Genomic DNA, 19529 nt, shown 5'->3' on the forward strand with positions numbered 1-19529 from the left:
GAATTCCAGAGTAATACATTTTCATAGAATTGCAGAATTTATGATCATACTGGTGCTTCACAGTTGAACTGCATGAGCACATCACAGGAAATATACTTCACAGATTGTGAGGTAGACAGTTAAGATTCCTGGTTTTGAAGTGGATAATTCGCATTTATCACATAATTCTTATGTTTCAAGGCAGCTTGCATCAATGAAAGTTGTTAAGGCAATTTACAAAATATCTGCAGCTCATGTAAGTTGTAATGTTGTTACCAATTGTCATGGCAACAGGCTGTAGCAGCTGTTACATTGGGAGTTCCACATTTGATAAATACTGACTTATGGCATGGTTCTATTGTGATTTCTAAGTACAGTTGGATTCCATGTTTTCACAGTCTAGCTGGTAAATCCACTATCATGTTTGTTTTGTCTGAGGTCGATGGTTGTTTGTTTTATAACCAAGGCATTCATAGCATACTCAGATGTTAAGGCTGTGCATTGCATCAGTGATGATAAGGTGTTGCTGATTACAAATTTTGTTTATCATATTCTCTGAAATCATTTGCCAATAATCACCTTGATATATTTCAGTATCATCAGTTTGAAAGTAGTTTCACAAGGACAGTATCAATTCTAACACCAGATTTCAATACTGCTTTGATTTGTAACTCATCTTGAAATCAGGTTTCTGACTGAGACCAGTTATCACAGGGAGCTATTTGTGTTAGATATTCATCACTATGGGGCATGTTTTTAATTGAGGTAAGTTGTCACTCACTAATGTTTGTCGTATGTTCTTCACAAGCTGATGTTTCAACGTGACACTATTCATGTGACTACTGTTTCAGTAGAAGAATCTAATGACTGCTTCGGGATTTGCCTTGGATTGTATGGATTTTAAGAAATGTTCTTTTGAGGTCTTTGGTCTGAATATGAGGCTTCTATGTTGACCAATAGCAAATTAACATCTTTGTATGTGAAGCCTTACCAAAACTGTGATTTGAAACTTTATTGTTTAGAATATGACTTAGTCACTGAATGAATAAAATGGACATGTACAGAACAAATTCTGTGCAAGAAACTTGTATTTGTGATACAAACAGACTTTTTGTGTACCAGTGAAAATTACAAGCTATGTTAGGATGGGAACTATACACAAAATACTGTATTTATGTTCAGCCTTGTGTGTATAGGATTGGGTATTTTATGGCCAGTGTCAGATATCAGCCACTTCCCGAGCTCTGTGTTGGTGTCCAGCATATGTAGTCACCAGCAGTATCATAAACCCATGACCCATTCAGTACAGGATAATCATCTCGAGCAATAATGTGCTCAGGTATGTTCACATACACATTTATATCTACATGTGTTGGCCCATAGTCAAGGCATCACTTACTATATCCTCCAGATGCACTTGGTCCCCTTTTCTGTACTGTGTGGGATCTGGTTTGGCAGAGAAAGATTTTCCAAAATCAAAACTAGAGGTGGAACTAAATGCTAAAATGTTGGTCTAAATACAGGTTTAATCTTTGGCAAAATGAATGAAATGTTTTCATGGTGTGTGTTGTTTAGTTGTACAAAGTTTGCAGTATTTTGTTGTATTAAATACAAGTGAGCTGTCACTAAGGGACACTCGGCCATCGATGTGATGTATCTGGGTGAATAAGTGTATCATCCTGACAATCGTCATCTATGACACAATCATTATGACACAATCGTCTTCCTGACACAATCATTATGACACAATCGTCGTCCTGACACAATCATTAAGACACAATCGTCGTCCTGACACAATCATTATGACACAATCGTCGTCCTGACACAATCATTATGACACAATCGTCGTCCTGACACAATCATCATCCTATCAACACAATAACCATAGGTACAGGTGTGACTTCACATGGACATCGATAACTTGAACACATGATTTTCTTTTTAAGACAGACTTATGGTTATAGGGACAATAGGTAGCTTGGTTTGTTAAAGTGTTTGCTTGCCATGGCCATGATCTGGTTTGATTCCCCACATGGACACATTGTCTTATGTCTATTATTGCTGGAATATTACCAGAAGCAGTATGGACCGTACTCACTCACCCCCTCCTGTGATTATACTTGAAAAATGATGAAAGCACTATTGACTACTTCTACCCTTCTTGGGAAAACTCTGGGAATTCCCTTGCATAAACAAATACAGGATTGTTTTTATGATTGTTAACTCACTGTAATCGGGAAATCAGTGTCTCTAGAGAGGAAAAAAATCTTATGTTTTTGAGTGCATGCCTCTGGTGGAATATCTTGGCTACCACCCATCTCAGTGGACTGGAGTAGGCAAGCCCATCACAAAGAAGCAGCATGCTTCCTTCACTGACAATGAACTCATCAGAGATGCTTAACACCAGCAGTCTCCGAATTTACTTCAGCCTTATTTCAAGACCACTTTAAAATCACCTTTAAATGAGCATCCAATTCAACAATTATGCTAAACAACCTGTTGCAACACGTTCAGTGATAGCCTCAAGAAACCCCTCCTGCAGTCTCCTAGATCAGCCATTATGATGTTGTTCAAACCCCTACACTTAATGAATACCTTCATTGAGAGGTAATACTTAAACCAATATCTAATAGCCATCCATATCATATATATATTTTTGATTATACTCAGTGTGATTTTTTCTTATTTGTTATGAAATGGCATTGCTGGAATTACAACAAATCTTGATGGGCAGTTGGGATGCCTGGTGGTTAAGGTGTTCGCTCATCATGCTGAAGATCTGGGTTTAATTCTCTACATGGGTCACTGTGATATGACCGGAAAATTTGGTAAAAACGGCTAAAAATAAAATCACTCTTTAAAAATCATGCTAAGTTGTGATATGAATCGTACTATCAACCCAAATTGTAAAAAGGACAAATGAGAAAACCGAGTATATTCCAACATCATATGAAAGTGCTTGCAAGAAAGAAGCTCACCCACATAAACCCTCGTGCTTGAAGCTTCATATAACTGGGAACTACCAACATTCATCTCTTGATGAATCAAATTAGATTACGACTCATTTATCACTTTCCAATCAACTACAACTAGCCCAAATGAAGTCCAGTGCACACCAAATACAAGGTGTAACTTGTTTTCTCAATAACAATTAAGACTCATTTGGAAATACAAAACAGCAGTTACCAGCACAGAGTATCTTTGCTCTCCTCTGAAGTAGGTTACATTTGGTGTCAAGTGAAAAAAAAAAGATTTTGAAACTGTGTGAATGGACCTGTGGTGACCATCACTGTTCCCAAACTGGGTAAGTGTGTCCTGCCTTAGCGATGGCACTGACCATTCACACACTTTGATCAACATTCTTATAAATATAGTCAGCTTTTTTTTCTTTCTGACGTCCGGTTACTGTACAATTGAGCTAACCTTCTTGTGCATGTAATGTGAAGTGTTTATGAGATAGATTAATAATGAGCAGATGACTGCATGTTTGCCTTGCCAGTAATCACAAAAAGATATTCAATAATGTGAAGAGCATCACAACCAACGCATTGATCTTCTCAGTAATTATACATACCATACAATTATCGTTCCAATGATTGCATTATCCAGTTTTCATAATACTGGAAAACGTGATTTTTTTTCCTGGTTTTTGTTCAGAATTGCTCAGAATTAACATGTTAGTAATGCTGCCATTTCAAAGCTGGAAAATGTTTCAGCCATTCAAGTGCAGTTTTGTTTGCGGGCAATTTGTACATTCTCATTGCCTCCAGATTCAGTCAGTATTGAAGCTTAACATTTCTCGCAGGCCAAACTGGTTGTTACATTCAGATATAGATAGAGTTAGCCCAGCTACTAAGTGTATTACATTTGGAGGACTACCAGAGTGTGCAATGGCAGGTATTCACTTTTTGTGTGCATTTTTCTTCTTAGATTCTTCCACAGATAAGAATCAACTGTAAGTGTGACGTCAGAGCACATGTGGTATATTAACATCATCTTTCTGTCATCATTTACAAGCTGAACCCTTCAAAATAATATCTCATTATGTATACAAGAATTTCCCAGCTAACTTGCCCTTAGCCAGTTTGGTTTAGGGATATGTCCATGCCTCTGGCATCAACTGTAGGTCCCACCTGACATTTGTTTTGTGTGAGAGGTATAGATCTCTGTTAACATTTGATCCTTAAAGGTATGTTTATATGTATTTCCATCCCCAACACAAAAACAAATTTGTACTATTTATAATTATGATTTTTTTTATTTTTGATAGTAATCAGAAATTAGGAATGCAGTTTCACACAACTTGTTCATTTTTCCTCCAACAAGATATATTTTTCTGAAAGTGATGTAAAATGTTATCTTCAAGTCTTCCTGGAACAGTTAACTTATAAGCAAACATATAGATCCATGTCATATTTATTTCGTCCCCTTGAAATATTGTGTTCAAATAAAAACATTAAGTAAAACATATTGGCTCACCTGGTCTTTGCTTTGTTTAGTCCACAGTATAATCCACAACATGTCTGAAATGCTACAAAAATATTTTCTTACATATCCGAGTGAATCTTTTTATAAAACAGAAATTGTATCCAGTGCTATACGGTCTGATGCAAAACCATAAAGTTTTCCCTTGGATTGTGAGATTCACTCTCTGTGAGGCAGTACTGCATAGTATAGAGAGGAGACTCTCGCTATCTCAGCGTCCATTCAGGTTTGGGAGAAGCCACTATTGATGAGGGGAGCTAGGCTGGACTGGCCTAATGGGGAGATTGGATCAAGTACTATAGACAGTTTTGTTGGAACTCCAAACCAATTATTGGACTGTGGTTGAGTTTATGAGACTTAATGGAAGCTTGGGATATTGTATTATATGTTAAAATGTTGTTGATCAATGAATTATATGGAGTCTGTCACAAGCGCAAATACAGGATGCTTGTCACTATACAGGTATTTAGTTTACACATTCTAAAATATATATGGGAACGCGTGACATCTGAGTATTTTACTGTGATTTTACTTTTTTATGTCAGAAAATTCAACTTCTCAGACACTGTCAGTGATATTGTGATATAAAGTTTCACACACTCTTCATTTCTTATGTATGTATATTCAAGAGTAGTGTTGTTCAACTGAAATACTCCTGGTTTTTTCACAGGTAATGAAAGCCATGTGGGTTAGCCCTGTCTGTAGTTATGTAACACAACTGGAAGAGATTTATGTAAGTGCAACTCCTGTGGGATACTCACATGCAGAAAGTTGATATTGTTATTGTTTTTGCGTGGACCTAATTTTGGATCACCAATACAATTGTTGAACACATTTAGAGAACTTTTTCATATTTTTTCACTAAAAATTGAAATGTAACCCATGGTGTGTTGGCTGACTTGGATATTCAGGAACAATGACAATGGGAAAAAAACACTTCACATTTTTTCTTTTTCTTTACTTATCTGACTTTTTAAGAAGCCCCTCAAAAGAGTAAAAAAAAGTAAATTTTTTAAACACTTTTTCCAGTGCTTCTTGGTGTGTGAATATACTGCACTAATCTCTAAGGTAATGATTAATAATTTAAATAACAATTTGTAAAAATTAATCTAAATAACAGACTGGCATCCTGTCCAGTTATCTAGACTTGTCTCTTTAGAGGATAGAATTACTATACATACATTGGTTTAGCAGGCAGTACAGCATCGGAGCATGGGCTCGTGTGTGCACGACCTGTATCACTTGGGTTCTCCTCCCACGTAAACTGACAGTGTGTTCCAAGATGTGTTAAATCAAGCTCACTCACTCACTGGTGGGGTATTGTGCCAACAGCTTCTCGTTGGAGTTCAGAAGCATTATGTCTTGTTGGTTATTAGATTACAGTTTGGGATCAATTATCTGAGCAATGAGTACAGCTAATTACCATTGTGAATTTCACGAAAGAGAAGGTCTGTATTATGTGCCTTGCCTGGGGACAAGTGAGTGAATGACCATCTCCTGATTTCATTATTTGGATATGTGTAAACAGAACGTAGGAGGGATTCGGTGGATACTGTAGTCAGCCTCATCACTACAAGTTTGATTACTGGCAATAATCTTATCTGTATTAAATTGAAACAACCTTAACTTCATAAAGCTCCATACAAGTTGCTATGGTCAGTGCAATGGCAGTACCTGACTCTGTACTTGGTGAGTTAGTTATGGTAAATGTGTGGTCGTTCGTAATTGCTGGGGAAGGTTCTGTTGGGTGATTGTGTCTTATGTTGGGCGGTAATGTGTTATATGTTGGTCTGTAATGCGTTATATGTTTGGCGGTAATTAGTGCTAGTATTTTCATGCAACTTGTTAGGTGATACATCACGATGCTATAATTTTAGTCACAATGATGCTGTGCGCACTAAAGCTGCAATACGATACAAATCACGATATAAGGGTAGTGATACAATACGTATCATGATGCTGAAATCTTTAATTCTAACACCAACTTATATTATGAAACCTTCAGATCAAAGCAAAATCAATGGTTTAAATGAACAAAACTTTAATTTGTTAGGTGGTTGTGTCGAATGTTGGATAGTTCTGTGGTATGTTGGATGGTTGTATTGTATGTTGGATAGTTGTGTTCTGTGTTGGGTGGTTGTGTTCTAATGATAAAAATGAGGTTATTACACTGTTGTAATGTCTGACATGTAGTTTATAAACTTATCAGAGAAGTGACATATTTAATGTTAATGTGATGTGAGGGCAGTATGTATATGTCCTGTGATGCAAGTACTGACAGCTTGGCCTCATAGAATAGGGCAATAGGCTGCTGGAATGGCATCAATCGCCTTTACTTTACAGGTCACATGTAAGAATATGGTCGTGATACATTCACTCAGGTTCTGTCAATCAGATTTGATTTATCTGATTGATCAGTGAAATGACCATGCCCTTGAATATTTCTCCAGAGGAATGTTAATCCATCTCTACTTCCTCATCCATCATTTTTTTCTTCTTCCTCCATCTATGAACCTATGTACTTATCAGGCTCCTGACAATCATCAATCCATACATCTGTCCATCCACCTATCCTCCCATCCACCCACCCATCCATCCATCTATCCACCCATCCATCCTTCCACATACCCAAATTAATTGCCGATGATATACTTTTGCAAGTGTATTCCGATTTGGAAGTGCTGATAGTTGTAAAAGGGTTGTCGCTTTTTATTGGCTTTATGTGTTTAGTCCCAAATGTCAGATAGTTCCTTATTTCTATTTTCTACCTTTTCTGTCAGAATTAGACGTGTGTCATACCAAAAGTTCTTCCATTAATTCAACTGCACATTTACCCAAGTGGATAACGATCAGGATGGGACCACTAAACACAGCACCTTTAGACTCATCCAACCACATACCAGACTGCTAGGAAGTGAAATGGCGGCACTTCTCTGTATGGGTGTGTTGATCTAGGAGTGTTTCTCCTCACCACCAGACATTGTGTGATTCACAGTAATTTTGATGATAGTGTTCTTCACCCTGATTACCAGCAAGCCTTCTTGGTGGCTGTTCTGTGTCACAGAAAAACTTTTCCGTGACACAGAAAAACTTTTCCAAATTCACCAGATCATGAGGTAGACACCAGTGATTTGTCTGTCACAACCTGCCTGCCCTGTATCAGATCCAGAAGCTGGTGACTTGTCTGTCACAACCTGCCTGCCCTGTATTAAATCCAGACATCAGTGTGTGTCACAGCCTGTTTGTCCTGTATTAGATCCAGACTTGTCCAGTGACTTGTCTGTCATGACCTGCCTACATGTATTAGACCCAGACACCAGTGACATGTCTGTCACAAATCTATGATTCTTCACAAGACCTGTTGTATTTAGTGTGAGTAGAAAAGAAATGGAACTGTTTGTCACTTCAGCTCTTGTTAGCCCATACAGCATCAGTACTAGTTAATATGGCGACACCTTCTTCATTCCTCTGAATGAAGCTATGTAGTCTGTGTAGTTCGGTATGGTTTTTATACATTTTTAATGTTGTAATGTTATCTGTTTGTGTGTTTTGTGCACATACTATGTGACTTATCTTCACATCTGTTTCTGGGGCTTTATATTATGAGTGTGTACTGCTTGTCTACAGATAATTTCTCAAGATTGGAGTTTAATGCTTTGTGGGAAGTTAGAAGATTATCTTTGTTCATTCATGGTCAGTTTATGGTGGTGTTTCTGAAGGAGTGAGTGGTTGATGTTTTTAGTGTACTTGAAGCATAGTCACTGTAGGCCAAGATAAAAATCATGATGTGTGTCAGTGATGAATGGTTCTAGGGCAAGAGAGATGAGATGGTTTACAGTCAGTCCAGCATGCCGATAAAGTTAAAAAAAAACCCCAAAAACATTTCAGCCTTTCTGTGTGTATTTTAGCCTACCAGACATCACAGATCATGTCTAAATCTTGGAAAACTGACATTTGGCCTGTACATTGGTTATGACTTTCTAACATAGCAAAGGTAGAATAAATATATACGTGTAATTGTGGTTTCACATGTTATTTCATGATATGGGTGAAAGTGTTTGTCATAGGTCATATCCAATAACCTGCATTTAATCATTGTCATGTGTACTTGAGATGGAATTAATGTTGAAGATTAAAATTTCTTCGTTGTCTGTCAGTAAAATTACACCTGAGTGTGTATGTTTCACATAGATCTATACCATTGGGCGGAATCTGTTGTGTCCTTGTGTTTGTGTTTCAGATGGTATAGAATGTTTGTGTCAGATGTTTAGGACAGGTGGCAGTTCAATCAGACAGATTAATATAATACCAAGACCTAGATTTTCAAAGCTCTCTTAGCACTAAGATAGTCATAAGGACTGTTGGCGCAAAGAGAGGTTTGACAATCTAGGACCAGGTTGTTATACACCGTCAGTGGGTGGTCTTGGCTGTAGTGAGCGAGTGAGCAAGTGAGTGAGCTTCAATGTCAGGGGATCGATAGATCTGAATATTTGCAGCAACATTTCCCTTCATTAATGGAATATTGCCATCTTTTGTTTTGTAACATTGGGCTTGTCTCAAGATCACCTTGAATGCTGTTCTTAAAGTTAACTTAGAACCACCAAAACAATTGTTTTCACTTCTACTTTGACCTCATTTGTCATTGTTGAAGATACACAGCTGAAAGAACAATTGTATGGGTGAAAATTTCTCTTCCAGTGGTATTTATGCCAGTGGCAGATCTGTTAACTTGGTTTGGTTCCATATAAGTAAAAGTTTCAGTTTTTTTCCTAATTGAAAGTTGATTCCTTGTTGTAGCCTTAATGTTGAAAAGTTGGCTGTCCTCAACATCAGTTATTTCTGGAGCAAGCCATAGGACCCCTAATCATTTCAAGTTCTGCTTTTCACTTTACTCTGTTTTAAGCTCTGTCCAAATGTTTAATTAGCTACAAAGGAAACTAGTCAAGAGAGTTAATTAAGATAACAGCTGTCATTTGTTAGATCTCGAAATGTGTTTAAAGAAAGTGGTAATGAACATTTGTGCCTCAGCATCCAAAAGTTGCCTGAAGCAGACTTAGATTTATTACTGAAGCTGGTTTTATGATGCAATCACGTTCTCTCCACTGTCAGGGGAAGTAGCCTTGTAGTTAATGGTGACAGGGCTCTGGTGTAGGTCTACTTTTCCGCAGATATAGGTGCTGTACCTAGTAGGTCTCTTATGACCTTTCCCTGTTGCACAACCAAAAACAGTGACTGTCAGAAAACAATATGTTACCAAGGAGTATCCCAGCATGAACTGCATTAGCAACGTTTACGACATGATGGCGAGATGTTTGTGAGATACTGTGGCACATTATGCTCCAATATAATGCATGCTAGAACTTGTTAGAAGCTGTGATGGAAGAGCTACCTGGAGATTACCACAAATCCCACAATGAACCATGACTTCTGTTTACAAAGCTAGACTACTGCTGGTTAATACTTCTGTATGTGTCCATGCACAGTTTGAAAACTCCTGACCAGAATTAATAGTTATTCTTGTGTAACATTACGATCATGCTGTGGAAAAAGAATTTTCTGTAAGCTGACAATATGCCTGGATGTTGAGACTAATGCCTCTGGGCGGAGGTTATTGTTCTCTTTTGTTGTGCTTTATGTAGATTTCATCACATCTTGGGACCCTTTTGTTGGTGAATGAGTGTTCCTTGTTTAAAGTGCCCTTCTGGAATACTGCACCAAACTGTTTGTGAAAATGCCTGATGTAACATCATCACCATGAGTTGATGTTGTGGTTTTTGATGCCAGTGACAATGTTTTTGACAATGCCATTTAGAAACTGTTCAAATGTCACATGTCATATTTGGTATTATAGATGAAGTACAGATTCTTGTACTTGGGTTGAACCCACTCTCTCAGAGTCAGGCACCTAATTACCAGCAAAGTTAGCCTCTTAACCTGCTGAGCCACCATGACTTCCCCCAAAATGGAAGTTGGACAGTTGGTAGGCAATAGACTGCAGTCTTATGTGCCCCTCAGATAAATGGAAATTGGCAATACTCCAACTGCATTTCTACAAGACTTGGTGTATTGAAGCGATACCCCACCCAAGTGCATCTCTCTCTACAAAGACTTGGTGTATTGAAGCGATACCCCACCCAAGTGCATCTCTCTCTACAAAGACTTGGTGTATTGAAGCAATACCCCACCCAAGTGCATCTACCTCTACAAGACTTGGTGTATTGAAGCAATACCCCACCCAAGTGCATCTACCTCTACAAGACTTGGTGTATTGAAGCGATACCCCACCCAAGTGCATCTACCTCTACAAGACTTGGTGTATTGAAGCAATACCCCACCCAAGTGTATCTACCTCTACAAGACTTGGTGTATTGAAGCGATACCCCACCCAAGTGCATCTACCTCTACAAGACTTGGTGTATTGAAGCAATACCCCACCCAAGTGCATCTACCTCTACAAGACTTGGTGTATTGAAGCGATACCCCACCCAAGTGTATCTACCTCTACAAGACTTGGTGTATTGAAGCAATACCCCACCCAAGTGCATCTACCTCTACAAGACTTGGTGTATTGAAGCAATACCCCACCCAAGTGCATCTACCTCTACAAGACTTGGTGTATTGAAGCAATACCCCACCCAAGTGCATCTACCTCTACAAGACTTGGTGTATTGAAGCGATACCCCACGTTGTCCAACATGTATTATCATAAAGTAGTTCATGCTCAGTAGGTTATATCTCACAGAAATACATAAATATATCAGTGAGTGTATTGAAATATTATCCTGATGAACATTATATAAATGATAGTTTGATCAACCTAAATGTGAGCTCTGAAAATACATTAAAAATACGAGAGTGTGCATGATGAGTCATTTGATTTAAGAAGCATTTAATCTTCAATCATCAGAGGGTCTCTGGTGTTTGGGAAACAGAAGTTTGTAAGAATTTTTGAAGTAACAATGAACAACTGCGATCAATTAGGCATTCCCCGATGAGAGTTTATGGCAATATCTTATCGTCAAGGGGGATAATTTGGTTGCCAATTTCGAGTACTTTTATTGTGGCGATCACCAGATGACAAGGGAGCATTATTCATGGTTAAATGTGGAAATTCTGCCTTGTCTTCGTTTCTGCATATTCTGTGTGGGGATAGGTCAGGAAGGGAACAACCCAAGGTGAAGTATTGAGATTAATGGTCTGACTCAAAAAAAAACCTGTGTGAAAATCTAAATCATTCCGAACATTGGGGTTAAGTGTTGTCTCATCTCAGTTCGTTGATTGTGTGTGATTCCTCTGCCACGAAAATAACACATTTCTAATACCTTGCCCCTGCGAATTTTATTTCAGCCTCTTGTTTTAGTCTAAAATTGATTTTTTGCCTGAAAGATTTTCTATCATGATAAAAATCCAAGTTCTGATGATATGCTTCACTCGGATACCATGATTTCCACTCTGGCCTTTAGAAACTGTTTTCACCGGCTTTACTTAGCCAAGCAATTGAGTTTCCTTTGCGCGAAGAATGTATTTGAAATCCAAATAAGTAAACTTCAGGCATTATGACATTTTGATTTTTGTTCTTCTCAAGGAAGGATCAGATTCTGGATTGCACTTGAGGACTGAGTCATTGCTGCTGATATTTACCGCTGTGATATGGAGACCATTTCTGTGTCTGTCCAACAAATGACTTCTCTATGCTAAGTCAAAATCGGCCATAGATACTAGTAATCTTTCTGAAACTTTAGGGCAGTGTGAAATTAATTAGGGATAATATATTTCTGACATTTCCATAAACTAAGGCAATGTGATGCCTTTGTGTCAGATCAACATTAATCATGGTCTATATTTATAAAGATCATTAGAAAATATATCGCAGAACTGTGAAAAGTTTTGAAATTATTTCTGGGTTTTGATTGATGATGAAGTTCTAAGTTTCCTCCAATTATGTGTGAACTGACAACTGGGAGAAGATGGGGTTTGATTGGGATGGTCATATTTTCTGATTATGGCTTTAGTGTTACAGAACATGGTGAGGGTGAGACTAATTAACACTACATGATTGCGTTTTTTATAGTGTTGGTAGGTGGATGGATGTTTGCTGATATAGCGTAACACTGATTGCAAACAAACATAGAAGTTTCCAGTGTGATGTGGATAGGTTTAACTGCCCTAGACAGGAATGTTTATACCTGGCTCACCTCATGGGCTTGCTTCCATGTTGTGAGAAAACCACTGGCTGTGTGGAGCTCAGAGTGCAAGTTGGGATAAGAATATGCAAAGATGGCCGTGTTCAGGGTAACTGAATGGGAAGGCCACACTGAGGTTGGAACACAGCTTTGTTACACTGACACCATAGTTTAGACAGTCCTAGGCACTAAACTGTCAATATGACTGGCCGTAATTGTGCCAGTAAATTTGTTTTATTGAAAATGTTGATGTGTAAACAATTCAGTCAGGTCAAGGTAAAGGCAAGGATACAGTCCAGCAAGTTACGATGACATTAAGTAATATGTTGGTTGTTACCATCTAACTGCTGTTGGCCCTAACAACAAACACATGATACATGTGACCTATTCTTCCAAGGAATCTTCTGCTAGTGGTAAATGTGAGTCGTCAGTAGTTTCTCAGTTCTCCTCTTGCACTTGCTAACTCAGGGGCTTGTATACAAACTTCGCCACATTCTCTCTTGTACTGATTCCTGCTGCACCATTGCTCTCTATTACCAATACCAGAAAATATGAAAAACATCCCATTCCATTCTACCGCTCAATCCGCTCCATAAGTGTTGCAGCCTGTTCTCATGGCCCAGTTCTTACCTTTTGAAATTGAGTCAGTTGGGTACCACTCATACTAGAGTGTTCTGTGATATAATTCATGTGGATAATTTTCATTCATGACTGTGTGTAAGGCTTACATTCATCAACAAGTGTATGTCTGGGTTTTTTTCAGTCTTTAGTGAAACTGAGAATGATTTTCCTGTTCGGAGCACCTTTAGAATTTTTGTTTGGTACTGTACTCTCTGTAAATACTTACCTGGTCCACACATTTATTCTGTGACATTGTGACCATTGGAGACAATCATGTGTCAGGCCACCTGATCAGGCTACTTGCCCCTTACAGCAAGGATGTATATCTTGGAAGATCTGCTTTGGTGTATAATTGGTCTTCCGTAACCCATGCTTGTCATAATATAAGAAGCGACTAACAGGATTGAGTGGTCAGACTTGCTGACTTGGTTGACATGTCTTACCAGTTGCATAGATTGATGCTCATGTTGTTGATCACTGGTCTGTTGTCTGGTCCATACTTGACAGACTGATTTACCGACTGCCACTATATAGCTGGAATATTGCTGAATGCAGATTACAACTCACTCACTCACTCACTTAATACCAATTTGAAACTTCAGCTTCATGGATGTCTAGACCCGTGAAGGTCCCGGGGTAGAATAGGCCTTCAGTAACCCATGCTTGCCATAAAAGGCAACTGTGCTTGTCGAAAGAGGCAACTAACAGGATGAGGGGGTCAGGCTTGCTTGGGTGACACATGTCATCTGTTCCCAATTGCGCAGATCGATGCTCATGTTATTGAACACTGGATTGTCTGGTCCAGACTTTATTATTTACAGACCACCACCACATAGCTGGAATATTGCTGAGTGCAGCGTAAAACTAAACGAACTAACTCACTCACTCACTCACTCACTCATGGATGTCTAGAATCAAATGTGAAGCAAAAGTGTTTTGAAAACCTAATTGTCCTTCACATTCTTCAAATTTTACATACTGAGATGTTAAAAATGTACATTTCTTTGGATGAGTTTATTTATTCCTGGTTATAGTATATTTTATTGAAATGGAAATGTCATTTAGTGTGTAGTAATGATTGAAGTTGCACAAATTAACAACATTAGTTTTTAGTTCACATTTATATCGTGTTTCAATGGTTGTAATTGTTTGATAGTTGCAATGCAACATAGAACGCATCTTCATTAAATTGTTTTGACATTTTGGTTTGTGAAATATCATAGCTGAAATCACTTAGAAATCTTTCGGCAAATGATAGCGTTTATGATCTAATACTGATTTGTTTATGTTTGATTTCATCCTGCCTTAAACATGACACCCTGTGAGAGTATTTGTCTGAGCTGGTCATACACAGTTTTGACACTTAGTTTCCTTGAGGTTTTTATTGCATAAAGGTTTTCGTTTGTAACTTAGATAAAGTTTAAATTTGTTAAATAGGTTTTACGGACTGTTCTGAGTATGACTATTCAATTATGTGATGATAAATGATGGTGATAAGCTCAGAGGTACAGATAAGGTGTGTATTTGCAAAATTATGCAAATATTTAAGTGAAATCTCACATACCTGTTACGTTCAGGCACAGATGAATTTTTGTAAATACTCAATAAATTTGGCACACAAAATAGACACAATAGCTGAGGTGTCTTGAGAGGTTCTAGTTCAGTTCATGAATTTGGCAACAGTTTTTCTCATCGTTTGTCATATTACAGATCAATAAATAAAAATAAGAAATATGTCAACAACATTTACACATTAGTATATTTTTACAGTTAATAAAACATGGCAAAATACCCAAATTAAATTTGAGTTCCCACTTGCGCATGCTCATGCTGTTGATCACTGGATTGTCTGGTCCAGACTCTATTATTTACAGATGGCCACCATATAACTGGAATATTGCTGAGTGCGGCGTAAAACTGAACTCACTCATTCCAATGACGCCAAGCCCAAACCATGTGACAAATGTCAGCTGTTCACATAATGTACCTAAATTTATTTATGATCAAAGTGATGGTAATAATAATCGTAGACAGAATTACATATTTATAATATTCAACTATCAAATGCGAAGAAGACTACGTCCCTGCTTTGGAGGTGCTGTCCCCTGAGATATCATGAAATATTGCAGCCATTAGGCATTAATTCACAAGTAGTGCTCTTGTCTCACATGTGAATAATTTCTGCATGCAAAAAAAGACATACTTCTCCATGGCTTCCCCATGGAAGACGCTAGGATGTCTGTTCAGAATCAAATTTGTAATCCTTTAGTTCCTTGCAGTCTAAGCTAGCTCTGCGATGTTAGCGTGAGATTTCAAATTATCAGTGAGAGTAAAAGGTAAATTTCAGAAAAGGTCAGGAAGTCTTTGATTGGTTGGTGGGTAGATGCTAACTGGCTCCATGGATACCTATGACAGAGAGAATTACACCAATTGTGATGTCGGTATGGTCGATGTGTCTAGCTGAAACTGCCCAACAAACTTAGCTAATGGTTTTGTTTTATTGAAGTTTGAGAAAGAAGAAATTACACTTAAGAGATGATATTGTTGGTGGGGTTGAGCATAGTTGTTTTGTCTTTACACTGATTGTGTTTGTGTGTGATATCATGTGAAGCCAATATCCAGCTAACATGCAGCTGATTTATATAAGAGGTAAAGGTTCAGGTTTGGTGTTATATTGAATTAAATAGTAGGATTTCAAACGCATTGAGAGTCAGTGTTATCAAGCTAAAGAAAATGTACTTTTTTAATTCAGTAGAAATTTAATTGTAGTGTATCAAAAATACATCTTGAGAAAGTTTTGGATCTTGTCCAAACGTGAGGTGACACTGACGTAAAACAATCCACTGTCCATTAGGAATTGTGAAGGATTTATCAAATTACTGAAATTCAGAATGTGATTAGCAATGATGTGGAAGATGGATCTGTGCAGTAAATAAATAACTGAGGCAAGATCTATCCGGTAAGATGTTCTAGTCCTTGATTTAATGATACTTATCTGAATTGCTCAGTTTTGCAAATGTATTCATCATATTTATTGACTGGTGAAGTTAATGTTTCCATGCAACATTGTGCATCCATGTTGCATCCAGAAAAATTTGTTTATTTCATCTGATTGAAGGAGTTGAATAATCAAATCAGTCATTGTGTTATAATCATTTCTTTTGGCATTTGTTTCCAAGGAAGCATAACTAGAAGATTTAGACAAGCTTTTTGAATTAAATAATTTTTAGTCTTTAAAACATTGTGAGAACTCGACACTTTCTTTCGTTATATTTATGTAGTGAAACATTCGGCTATGGAATGATTACATATTGTTCCTGGCAGATTTCTCCTTGACTATGATGTTCTAGAACCATTGCAGCAGGGTGTTTGGCAATGTCCAACAAAAGACACTGATTGCAGTTATCAGTGGGTTTGTTCTTATGTAACTGTATATCCAGTCCCATGTACCTGGGGAGTGTACTTCAACACACTGTCCGTCAACAGTATACATTGAGATGTTGGAGCCAAATGTGGTGGCAATGAGTGACTCCAGCAGGCCATTGTTGCATGATGGCTGCCTGACGTCTGTCAATCATCTTCACCATCCCATCATGTACCTCTACAAACATGGCTCCATGCTGCTTGTCAACTCAGCACTTTACCTGGTCAGGTCAGGGTTCAAGGTCTCCCAAACAATAACCATTCTGTTTACATAAGTTTCAGCTCCTGTAATAAATGATTTTGGGTTGCAAGTGATTTAAACGTTGTTCTGGAAGTTCAAGCGTTGTTCTGGCCATGACCAGGAAGCTGCACTCATTGTGTAGAATAGGTCAACTCCAACAACACCTCTAACGGACAGCTCAATGTTTCAAACCAAAACCAATGTTAAATTTTTATAGGCGCATAATTTAAACAGTAAGTGTTCTGCTTTCAAAAGAAGGGTCCCTGCCTGTCATTTAGTGGTTCATAAATGGATACAGTATGTCTGACAGAAGGTGCAATATCATGAATACATTGGCTGCAGACCTGTCACCAAACAACTTTTTGTTGAAGAGAAAAGACAATATAAAATAATGAATCTGGTGATTGTACAGTGGTCCCATTATTTGTGGGTTTACCTTTCAATACAAAGTGAAGACATTGATGCAAATATGACCAAACTTTGGTTGACTTCAGTACACAGTAGTAGAGAAAAGAAGTCTTGGTAGTGACCTGTGGTGTAGAGATGAATATGAAAACAATTTATTCCCTAATCCAAATGTTTTGCATTTTCTTGTGTATGCTACAGACAAATATAGTCGTGGAGATGGAGATAGAGAGGCCTCATATATACATATACAATGAGGTCGTATATTTTACAACAAGCAGATATTAACTCATTAAATAGAGCGAGTGAGTGAGGGAGTGTGTGTGAGTGAGTTTAGTTTGGCTGTGTCTTTAGCAATATTCCAGCAATATGACCAGAAATCTGATTTATATTTTGTACCCATGTAGGGTATCGAACCTGGGTCTTCAGCATAATGATCAAACTCTGCCTTGCATGTAATAGAATGTTTACACATACATACTGAAGTATGCAGGTTAGGTCATGTCTTTCACTAACTGGTTATGAAAAGTGTTCATCTTATATTTTGCCCCACAATTATGATCTATCATAAATGCCATAGTTTGAATTGTAAAAAGAATTGGCAAAAGACTGGAAAAAAATTAACTGTTCAGTTAATTGCTCTAAGCTTCTTCAAGAAAAGAAATAGATGCAATTTTCTCTGCATGATGCATCTTCAGCGGCATAACAGGAAATCCAATAGAAATGTAAATCATCATTTTCACGGATGTTTTCTTCAGATGCTAGTTGCATTTTTGTTGACTAACCTTGTTATCTGGTGTTAGTTCTCTTAAGAGATAAAAAATAGTTCTTGTAGTACACACGATATCGAACAGCAGAAACTTGTACTCAAGAATGTGTTGTGTGAATTAAACACAAGTGTGCATGTGAAAATAGATGTTGTCTTGTCTTATTGTCTCCATGGTACAAGATCTAACATAATGTGTGGTACATCTTCCCCGAGAAAAGAAGGTTAGTGAGATCCCAGGCTGTATAGCACCACAGGAGGACATGGATGGCCATGTTGTCTATGGGGCTGTAATTACCTGCCAGAGTTGTCTCCCAGAGGTATGCTAAAAACTTGAGAAAGTGGGTTTGAATCCTATTTGGCCTGCTTGTGTTACCAGATCTGTCAGCAGATTCCATCCTCGTGGGTTTCTTCACCAAGTTTTGTAGTTCTTACGAGACCTGTGTCACTTCAGGCTATTCTTCCATGTCCTGCATTGTGAACCCCATTCCCTCTCACCTCAGTGGCATTGTGTCATAATATTATGATATTTTCCATCAATACATGATTTCTGAAGATTTCGTTATTTTGTGTGCACTCAAAGAGCTGCAAGACCAGCAGAACATTACTCTGGAATAACTTCTCCAAACATCTTTGCGCGTCAGAATTCATCAGGTCAGTGGGGTAGCCATGTAATATTCTTTGCATGGGTTTCCCATTTCTGTGTCTCCTGTTGTGATATTGCTGGAATATTGCTTAAAGTGGACTGAAAACCTGCATCGCTCACTCATAATTCTTTGAGGACACAAAAGGACCAATTCGTCAAAGGCTCCACAATCGCCTGACTTAGTAGTGTCCCCTTGGTGTTCCAGAAACCTGTGATCAAGGATTGAAAATCACTTATTCAACCTTATTAATATTTCAAGATTTGTCAGCACCATATGGTGCCTGCGAGCGTTACCAAAGTGTCCAAACCCAGCATCACTTCAGGATTTCTCTCAGATGAAGCTAGGAATTAAGTATTTCTGAAATATTTATTACATGGCGTCAATACTGAATTCTGTTATGCTGTTTTTTCTTGATGGCATCATAATATGTCAGGTTGGTAGGATCCTCAGAAAATAATATTCATGTCATATTTTTTTTTATTTCCTTTAAAGATTCAGAAAAAAGATATGATATTTATCCAAATTTATGTGCCCAAAACTTTCTTAGCTTTGAATTTCTCACCCCATCTGATAAATGGAACATTATAAGTTGTTCACTGGTCATGAGGGGGACATGGGGTGATGTAACATTGATGTTTGTTTATGTTTCCTCATGGGCCCGAGGGACCAGTGAATGATGTGTTTATCTTACTGAACACCTCAATATTAATTTTGAGCTGTTTGAAGAATGGGTGTCTGATAGTACACTTCAGCCAACCTGTGTGAATCAAACAATTCTA

General features: G+C 37.9%; 2 protein-coding genes across 2 annotated transcripts in view; one reads left to right on the top strand and one right to left on the bottom strand.

Moving 5' to 3' along the window:
* LOC137281472 (5-hydroxytryptamine receptor 2C-like) overlaps window positions 1-4657 on the bottom strand; it is a 50265-nt gene extending 45608 nt beyond the window's left edge. The window contains exon 1 of the mRNA XM_067812716.1: window positions 4459-4657. The gene's annotated coding sequence lies outside the window, so the exon portion shown is untranslated. The remainder of the gene's footprint in view (window positions 1-4458) is intronic.
* The window catches only part of LOC137281471 (26S proteasome non-ATPase regulatory subunit 1-like), a 274250-nt gene that overhangs the window by 183947 nt on the left and 70774 nt on the right, over window positions 1-19529 (top strand). The window lies entirely within an intron of this gene.

The sequence above is a fragment of the Haliotis asinina genome, chromosome 4 (genome assembly GCF_037392515.1).
Source record: "Haliotis asinina isolate JCU_RB_2024 chromosome 4, JCU_Hal_asi_v2, whole genome shotgun sequence".
Lineage (NCBI taxonomy): Eukaryota > Metazoa > Mollusca > Gastropoda > Lepetellida > Haliotidae > Haliotis > Haliotis asinina.